Raw genomic sequence first — 7,500 nt, forward strand, 5'->3', positions numbered from 1 at the left:
GCAAAAGGAATAAGATCTCAATTGCATTTCACGGGGCGAAAGTTCGTCGCCAACCTTCCGCCGCGGAGAACGCGACGTCACCCCGGTGGAGCTAAACTCCAGCCGGAGCAGGTTACCCCGTGAAAGTATGGTAACTTTTCTTCATGTGTATCTTTGAAAAGAAACAATTTGAAAAAAAAGCATAAAAAAAACCGTTCGATCAATCGCGCGCCACGCCTCGTACAAAGCGGGGGGATCGACCGAACGGTTGATTCAAACGCACACCAAGCGTCCCGTTCAACAGAAGCGGGCACTTGGTCGCCTCAGCAACGCGCACAATGTCGCTACCTCACACAAATCTGATCGACGAATGGCATCACGATCCGCATCGCTATCGTCCAGAATGGAAAGAGAGTTTTCGTTCTTGCGCCCCCGTAGGTTGGCGTAGTAGCAATGTCCTTTTATTTTTCTAGTGTTTTTTTTACCCATAGCCATTTATGCCTTAGTTTGTTTTTGGCTGCTGCACACGATATATTTTACCGTGATACACTAGTTGTAATGTCCTTTTTATATTATTTTCTCTCTCTTCCAACGGACATAGCAAGATCGTTCGTCGTCGACGTGTGTGAGTGCGACACGAGCCGTTTCGGCCGTTACGTAGTTCGATATTCGTGACACGCGTACAATGTACGCCACCTCTTGTGCCATGTGTGTCTTTTGACTGGATTATAATTGCGTGAGATTCACGGTGGAATCTACCAAAATAATCATCGATTCGCTGCTTTTTTTTTCGCAGTAACGAAACGTTAATGATCCTTCCGCAGGTTCACCTACGGAAACCTTGTTACGACTTTTACTTCCTCTAAATGATCAAGTTTGGTCATCTTCCCGGCAACATCGGCAATGCCGAGGCATTGCCGCGTACCAGTCCGAAGACCTCACTAAATCATTCAATCGGTAGTAGCGACGGGCGGTGTGTACAAAGGGCAGGGACGTAATCAACGCGAGCTTATGACTCGCGCTTACTGGGAATTCCTCGTTCATGGGGAATAATTGCAAGCCCCAATCCCTAGCACGAAGGAGGTTCAGCGGGTTACCCGGGCCTTTCGGCCAGGGAAGACACGCTGATTCCTTCAGTGTAGCGCGCGTGCGGCCCAGAACATCTAAGGGCATCACAGACCTGTTATTGCTCAATCTCGTGCGGCTAGAAGCCGCCTGTCCCTCTAAGAAGATTTATTTGTACGCCGGTAGTAAAAACCTCCCGACCGAAGCCGGGGGCCTTCGAGATACCGGAAAGTACGCCTATTTAGCAGGCTAGAGTCTCGTTCGTTATCGGAATTAACCAGACAAATCGCTCCACCAACTAAGAACGGCCATGCACCACCACCCACCGAATCAAGAAAGAGCTCTCAATCTGTCAATCCTTCCGGTGTCCGGGCCTGGTGAGGTTTCCCGTGTTGAGTCAAATTAAGCCGCAGGCTCCACTCCTGGTGGTGCCCTTCCGTCAATTCCTTTAAGTTTCAGCTTTGCAACCATACTTCCCCCGGAACCCAAAAGCTTTGGTTTCCCGGAAGCTGCCCGCCGAGTCATCGGAGGAACTTCGGCGGATCGCTAGCTGGCATCGTTTATGGTTAGAACTAGGGCGGTATCTGATCGCCTTCGAACCTCTAACTTTCGTTCTTGATTAAAGAAAACATTTTTGGCAAATGCTTTCGCTTCTGTCCGTCTTGCGACGATCCAAGAATTTCACCTCTAACGTCGCAATACGAATGCCCCCATCTGTTCCTATTAATCATTACCTCGGGGTTCCGAAAACCAACAAAATAGAACCGAGGTCCTATTCCATTATTCCATGCACACAGTATTCAGGCGAAAATAGCCTGCTTTAAGCACTCTAATTTGTTCAAAGTAAACGTACCGGCCCACCTCGACACTCAATGAAGAGCACCGCGATGGGATATTAGTTGGGCCGCCCCGAAAGGCTAAGCCCACCGGTAGGACGTCCCACAATCATGCCAGTTAAACACCGCGAGCGGTGAACCGACAGCGTGGGACACAGATTCAACTACGAGCTTTTTAACCGCAACAACTTTAATATACGCTATTGGAGCTGGAATTACCGCGGCTGCTGGCACCAGACTTGCCCTCCAATTGATCCTCGTTAAAGGATTTAAAGTGTACTCATTCCGATTACGGGGCCTCGGATGAGTCCCGTATCGTTATTTTTCGTCACTACCTCCCCGTGCCGGGAGTGGGTAATTTGCGCGCCTGCTGCCTTCCTTGGATGTGGTAGCCGTTTCTCAGGCTCCCTCTCCGGAATCGAACCCTGATTCCCCGTTACCCGTTACAACCATGGTAGGCGCAGAACCTACCATCGACAGTTGATAAGGCAGACATTTGAAAGATGCGTCGCCGGTACCAAGACCGTGCGATCAGCCCAAAGTTATTCAGAGTCACCAAAGTAAACGGCGGACGGGACGAACCCGCCACCGATTGGTTTTGATCTAATAAAAGCATTCCTCCCATCTCTGGTCGGAACTCTGTTTGCATGTATTAGCTCTAGAATTACCACAGTTATCCAAGTAAATGTGGGTACGATCTAAGAAACCATAACTGATTTAATGAGCCATTCGCGGTTTCACCTTAATATGGCTTGCACTGAGACATGCATGGCTTAATCTTTGAGACAAGCATATGACTACTGGCAGGATCAACCAGGGAGCTTTGTGTTATTGGTAGCTCTTTTCGTGTGTTGCCCCATGCCGCCGAGTCTTTGCCCGGTCGGCCACACGTTTTAATATAATATGTATATCTGGTACCGCACAACTTGTGTACGCGTACTAGCGCTCAGAGCGCTCTGTTCGACTTTGTGTTTCCTCGGGTGAAGACAATTTTTGTCGACTCCCCGGTGCAAATCGTTCGAATTATCCTTCTCGTATCCTTCGGCTAGATTGCAAGCGTCGGGAGTACGATTGGAAATCAATGTGTACCGTCTGCGAACAGACTGTGATACGCACGGAATGTGGCGAGTTGATGCCTCTGTTCGACTGCTTCCCTCGACTTGCGAGAGAAGACTTTCTGGTCACCGCATAAAGGGCCATTCGGTCTTAGACACCGACCCGCGGTTATGTAGTGTCGACGATTCAAATTGAATCATATTTTCTAGACGGAGCGAAGAACTCGCCCCTGCGAAACGTGAGCGCTCGGAAAAACTTTGAACTCGTGAGAGTGGTTCTTACCGGAACGAAACGAACGCCTGTGGTGCGAATCTCCGCTCAGACGAAAAATTTTCAAAATTCGAAAAAAATTTTTGTCTGCGTGTTCGTGACACGGTGAGGACGAAACCATAGCCCCGACAACAAACCCGCAAAGGGATGTCGAGATACGGGCCGAAACAAGTCGAAAGTTCCGAAACCCGAGGACTAGGTGCCGACCGACCGGTCGAGACCGCTCGGTGCATGAAGTATCAACGGTGCCGCTCGGACGTCGGAGCCGGCCGGTCATAACACGTGTTCCTTATGGGGCAAAACAGCAACGCGACCTGAAAAATTTGGCAGTACGTTGGAACTTAGTTCCATGCGAGAATCGTTGGGACTTTGAAAATTTTTCGATCCAACGAGTGATGCGCGACTCTTTCGGACTTTGAAAATTTTTCGATCCAACGAGTGATGCGCGACTCTTTCGGACTTTGAAAATTTTTCGATCCAACGAGTGATGCGCGACTCTTTCGGACTTTGAAAATTTTTCGATCCAACGAGTGATGCGCGACTCTTTCGGACTTTGAAAATTTTTCGATCCAACGAGTGATGCGCGACTCTTTCGGACTATGAAAATTTTTCGATCCAACGAGTGATGCGCGACTCTTTCGGACTTTGAAAATTTTTCGTTCCAACGAGTGATGCGCGACTCTTTCGGACTTTGAAAATTTTTCGTTCCAACGAGTGATGCGCGACTCTTTCGGACTTTGAAAATTTTTCGATCCAACGAGTGATGCGCGACTCTTTCGGACTTTGAAAATTTTTCGATCCAACGAGTGATGCGCGACTCTTTCGGACTTTGAAAATTTTTCGATCCAACGAGTGATGCGCGACTCTTTCGGACTTTGAAAATTTTTCGATCCAACGAGTGATGCGCGACTCTTTCGGACTTTGAAAATTTTTCGATCCAACGAGTGATGCGCGACTCTTTCGGACTTTGAAAATTTTTCGATCCAACGAGTGATGCGCGACTCTTTCGGACTTTGAAAATTTTTCGATCCAACGAGTGATGCGCGACTCTTTCGGACTTTGAAAATTTTTCGATCCAACGAGTGATGCGCGACTCTTTCGGACTTTGAAAATTTTTCGATCCAACGAGTGATGCGCGACTCTTTCGGACTTTGAAAATTTTTCGATCCAACGAGTGATGCGCGACTCTTTCGGACTTTGAAAATTTTTCGATCCAACGAGTGATGCGCGACTCTTTCGGACTTTGAAAATTTTTCGATCCAACGAGTGATGCGCGACTCTTTCGGACTTTGAAAATTTTTCGATCCAACGAGTGATGCGCGACTCTTTCGGACTTTGAAAATTTTTCGTTCCAACGAGTGATGCGCGACTCTTTCGGACTTTGAAAATTTTTCGATCCAACGAGTGATGCGCGACTCTTTCGGACTTTGAAAATTTTTCGATCCAACGAGTGATGCGCGACTCTTTCGGACTTTGAAAATTTTTCGATCCAACGAGTGATGCGCGACTCTTTCGGACTTTGAAAATTTTTCGATCCAACGAGTGATGCGCGACTCTTTCGGACTTTGAAAATTTTTCGTTCCAACGAGTGATGCGCGACTCTTTCGGACTTTGAAAATTTTTCGATCCAACGAGTGATGCGCGACTCTTTCGGACTTTGAAAATTTTTCGATCCAACGAGTGATGCGCGACTCTTTCGGACTTTGAAAATTTTTCGATCCAACGAGTGATGCGCGACTCTTTCGGACTTTGAAAATTTTTCGATCCAACGAGTGATGCGCGACTCTTTCGGACTTTGAAAATTTTTCGATCCAACGAGTGATGCGCGACTCTTTCGGACTTTGAAAATTTTTCGATCCAACGAGTGATGCGCGACTCTTTCGGACTTTGAAAATTTTTCGATCCAACGAGTGATGCGCGACTCTTTCGGACTTTGAAAATTTTTCGATCCAACGAGTGATGCGCGACTCTTTCGGACTTTGAAAATTTTTCGATCCAACGAGTGATGCGCGACTCTTTCGGACTTTGAAAATTTTTCGATCCAACGAGTGATGCGCGACTCTTTCGGACTTTGAAAATTTTTCGATCCAACGAGTGATGCGCGACTCTTTCGGACTTTGAAAATTTTTCGATCCAACGAGTGATGCGCGACTCTTTCGGACTTTGAAAATTTTTCGATCCAACGAGTGATGCGCGACTCTTTCGGACTTTGAAAATTTTTCGTTCCAACGAGTGATGCGCGACTCTTTCGGACTTTGAAAATTTTTCGTTCCAACGAGTGATGCGCGACTCTTTCGGACTTTGAAAATTTTTCGATCCAACGAGTGATGCGCGACTCTTTCGGACTTTGAAAATTTTTCGATCCAACGAGTGATGCGCGACTCTTTCGGACTTTGAAAATTTTTCGATCCAACGAGTGATGCGCGACTCTTTCGGACTTTGAAAATTTTTCGATCCAACGAGTGATGGCGACTCTTTCGGACTTTGAAAATTTTTCGATCCAACGAGTGATGCGCGACTCTTTCGGACTTTGAAAATTTTTCGATCCAACGAGTGATGCGCGACTCTTTCGGACTTTGAAAATTTTTCGATCCAACGAGTGATGCGCGACTCTTTCGGACTTTGAAAATTTTTCGATCCAACGAGTGATGCGCGACTCTTTCGGACTTTGAAAATTTTTCGATCCAACGAGTGATGCGCGACTCTTTCGGACTTTGAAAATTTTTCGATCCAACGAGTGATGCGCGACTCTTTCGGACTTTGAAAATTTTTCGATCCAACGAGTGATGCGCGACTCTTTCGGACTTTGAAAATTTTTCGATCCAACGAGTGATGCGCGACTCTTTCGGACTTTGAAAATTTTTCGATCCAACGAGTGATGCGCGACTCTTTCGGACTTTGAAAATTTTTCGATCCAACGAGTGATGCGCGACTCTTTCGGACTTTGAAAATTTTTCGATCCAACGAGTGATGCGCGACTCTTTCGGACTTTGAAAATTTTTCGATCCAACGAGTGATGCGCGACTCTTTCGGACTTTGAAAATTTTTCGACTCCAACGAGTGATGCGCGACTCTTTCGGACTTTGAAAATTTTTCGATCCAACGAGTGATGCGCGACTCTTTCGGACTTTGAAAATTTTTCGATCCAACGAGTGATGCGCGACTCTTTCGGACTTTGAAAATTTTTCGATCCAACGAGTGATGCGCGACTCTTTCGGACTTTGAAAATTTTTCGATCCAACGAGTGATGCGCGACTCTTTCGGACTTTGAAAATTTTTCGATCCAACGAGTGATGCGCGACTCTTTCGGACTTTGAAAATTTTTCGATCCAACGAGTGATGCGCGACTCTTTCGGACTTTGAAAATTTTTCGATCCAACGAGTGATGCGCGACTCTTTCGGACTTTGAAAATTTTTCGATCCAACGAGTGATGCGCGACTCTTTCGGACTTTGAAAATTTTTCGATCCAACGAGTGATGCGCGACTCTTTCGGACTTTGAAAATTTTTCGATCCAACGAGTGATGCGCGACTCTTTCGGACTTTGAAAATTTTTCGATCCAACGAGTGATGCGCGACTCTTTCGGACTTTGAAAATTTTTCGATCCAACGAGTGATGCGCGACTCTTTCGGACTTTGAAAATTTTTCGATCCAACGAGTGATGCGCGACTCTTTCGGACTTTGAAAATTTTTCGATCCAACGAGTGATGCGCGACTCTTTCGGACTTTGAAAATTTTTCGATCCAACGAGTGATGCGCGACTCTTTCGGACTTTGAAAATTTTTCGATCCAACGAGTGATGCGCGACTCTTTCGGACTTTGAAAATTTTTCGATCCAACGAGTGATGCGCGACTCTTTCGGACTTTGAAAATTTTTCGATCCAACGAGTGATGCGCGACTCTTTCGGACTTTGAAAATTTTTCGATCCAACGAGTGATGCGCGACTCTTTCGGACTTTGAAAATTTTTCGATCCAACGAGTGATGCGCGACTCTTTCGGACTTTGAAAATTTTTCGATCCAACGAGTGATGCGCGACTCTTTCGGACTTTGAAAATTTTTCGATCCAACGAGTGATGCGCGACTCTTTCGGACTTTGAAAATTTTTCGATCCAACGAGTGATGCGCGACTCTTTCGGACTTTGAAAATTTTTCGATCCAACGAGTGATGCGCGACTCTTTCGGACTTTGAAAATTTTTCGATCCAACGAGTGATGCGCGACTCTTTCGGACTTTGAAAATTTTTCGATCCAACGAGTGATGCGCGACTCTTTCGGACTTTGAAAATTTTTCGA

General features: G+C 46.3%; 1 non-coding gene across 1 annotated transcript; it reads right to left on the reverse strand.

Moving 5' to 3' along the window:
• Positions 1–786: 786 nt before the first annotated feature.
• On the reverse strand, positions 787–2,700 carry LOC125500449. Its single transcript, XR_007277831.1, has one exon. It is a non-coding gene; the product is annotated as a small subunit ribosomal RNA (ribosomal RNA).
• Positions 2,701–7,500: the final 4,800 nt, after the last annotated feature.

The sequence above is a fragment of the Athalia rosae genome, chromosome 3, assembly GCF_917208135.1.
Source record: "Athalia rosae chromosome 3, iyAthRosa1.1, whole genome shotgun sequence".
NCBI lineage: Eukaryota > Metazoa > Arthropoda > Insecta > Hymenoptera > Athaliidae > Athalia > Athalia rosae.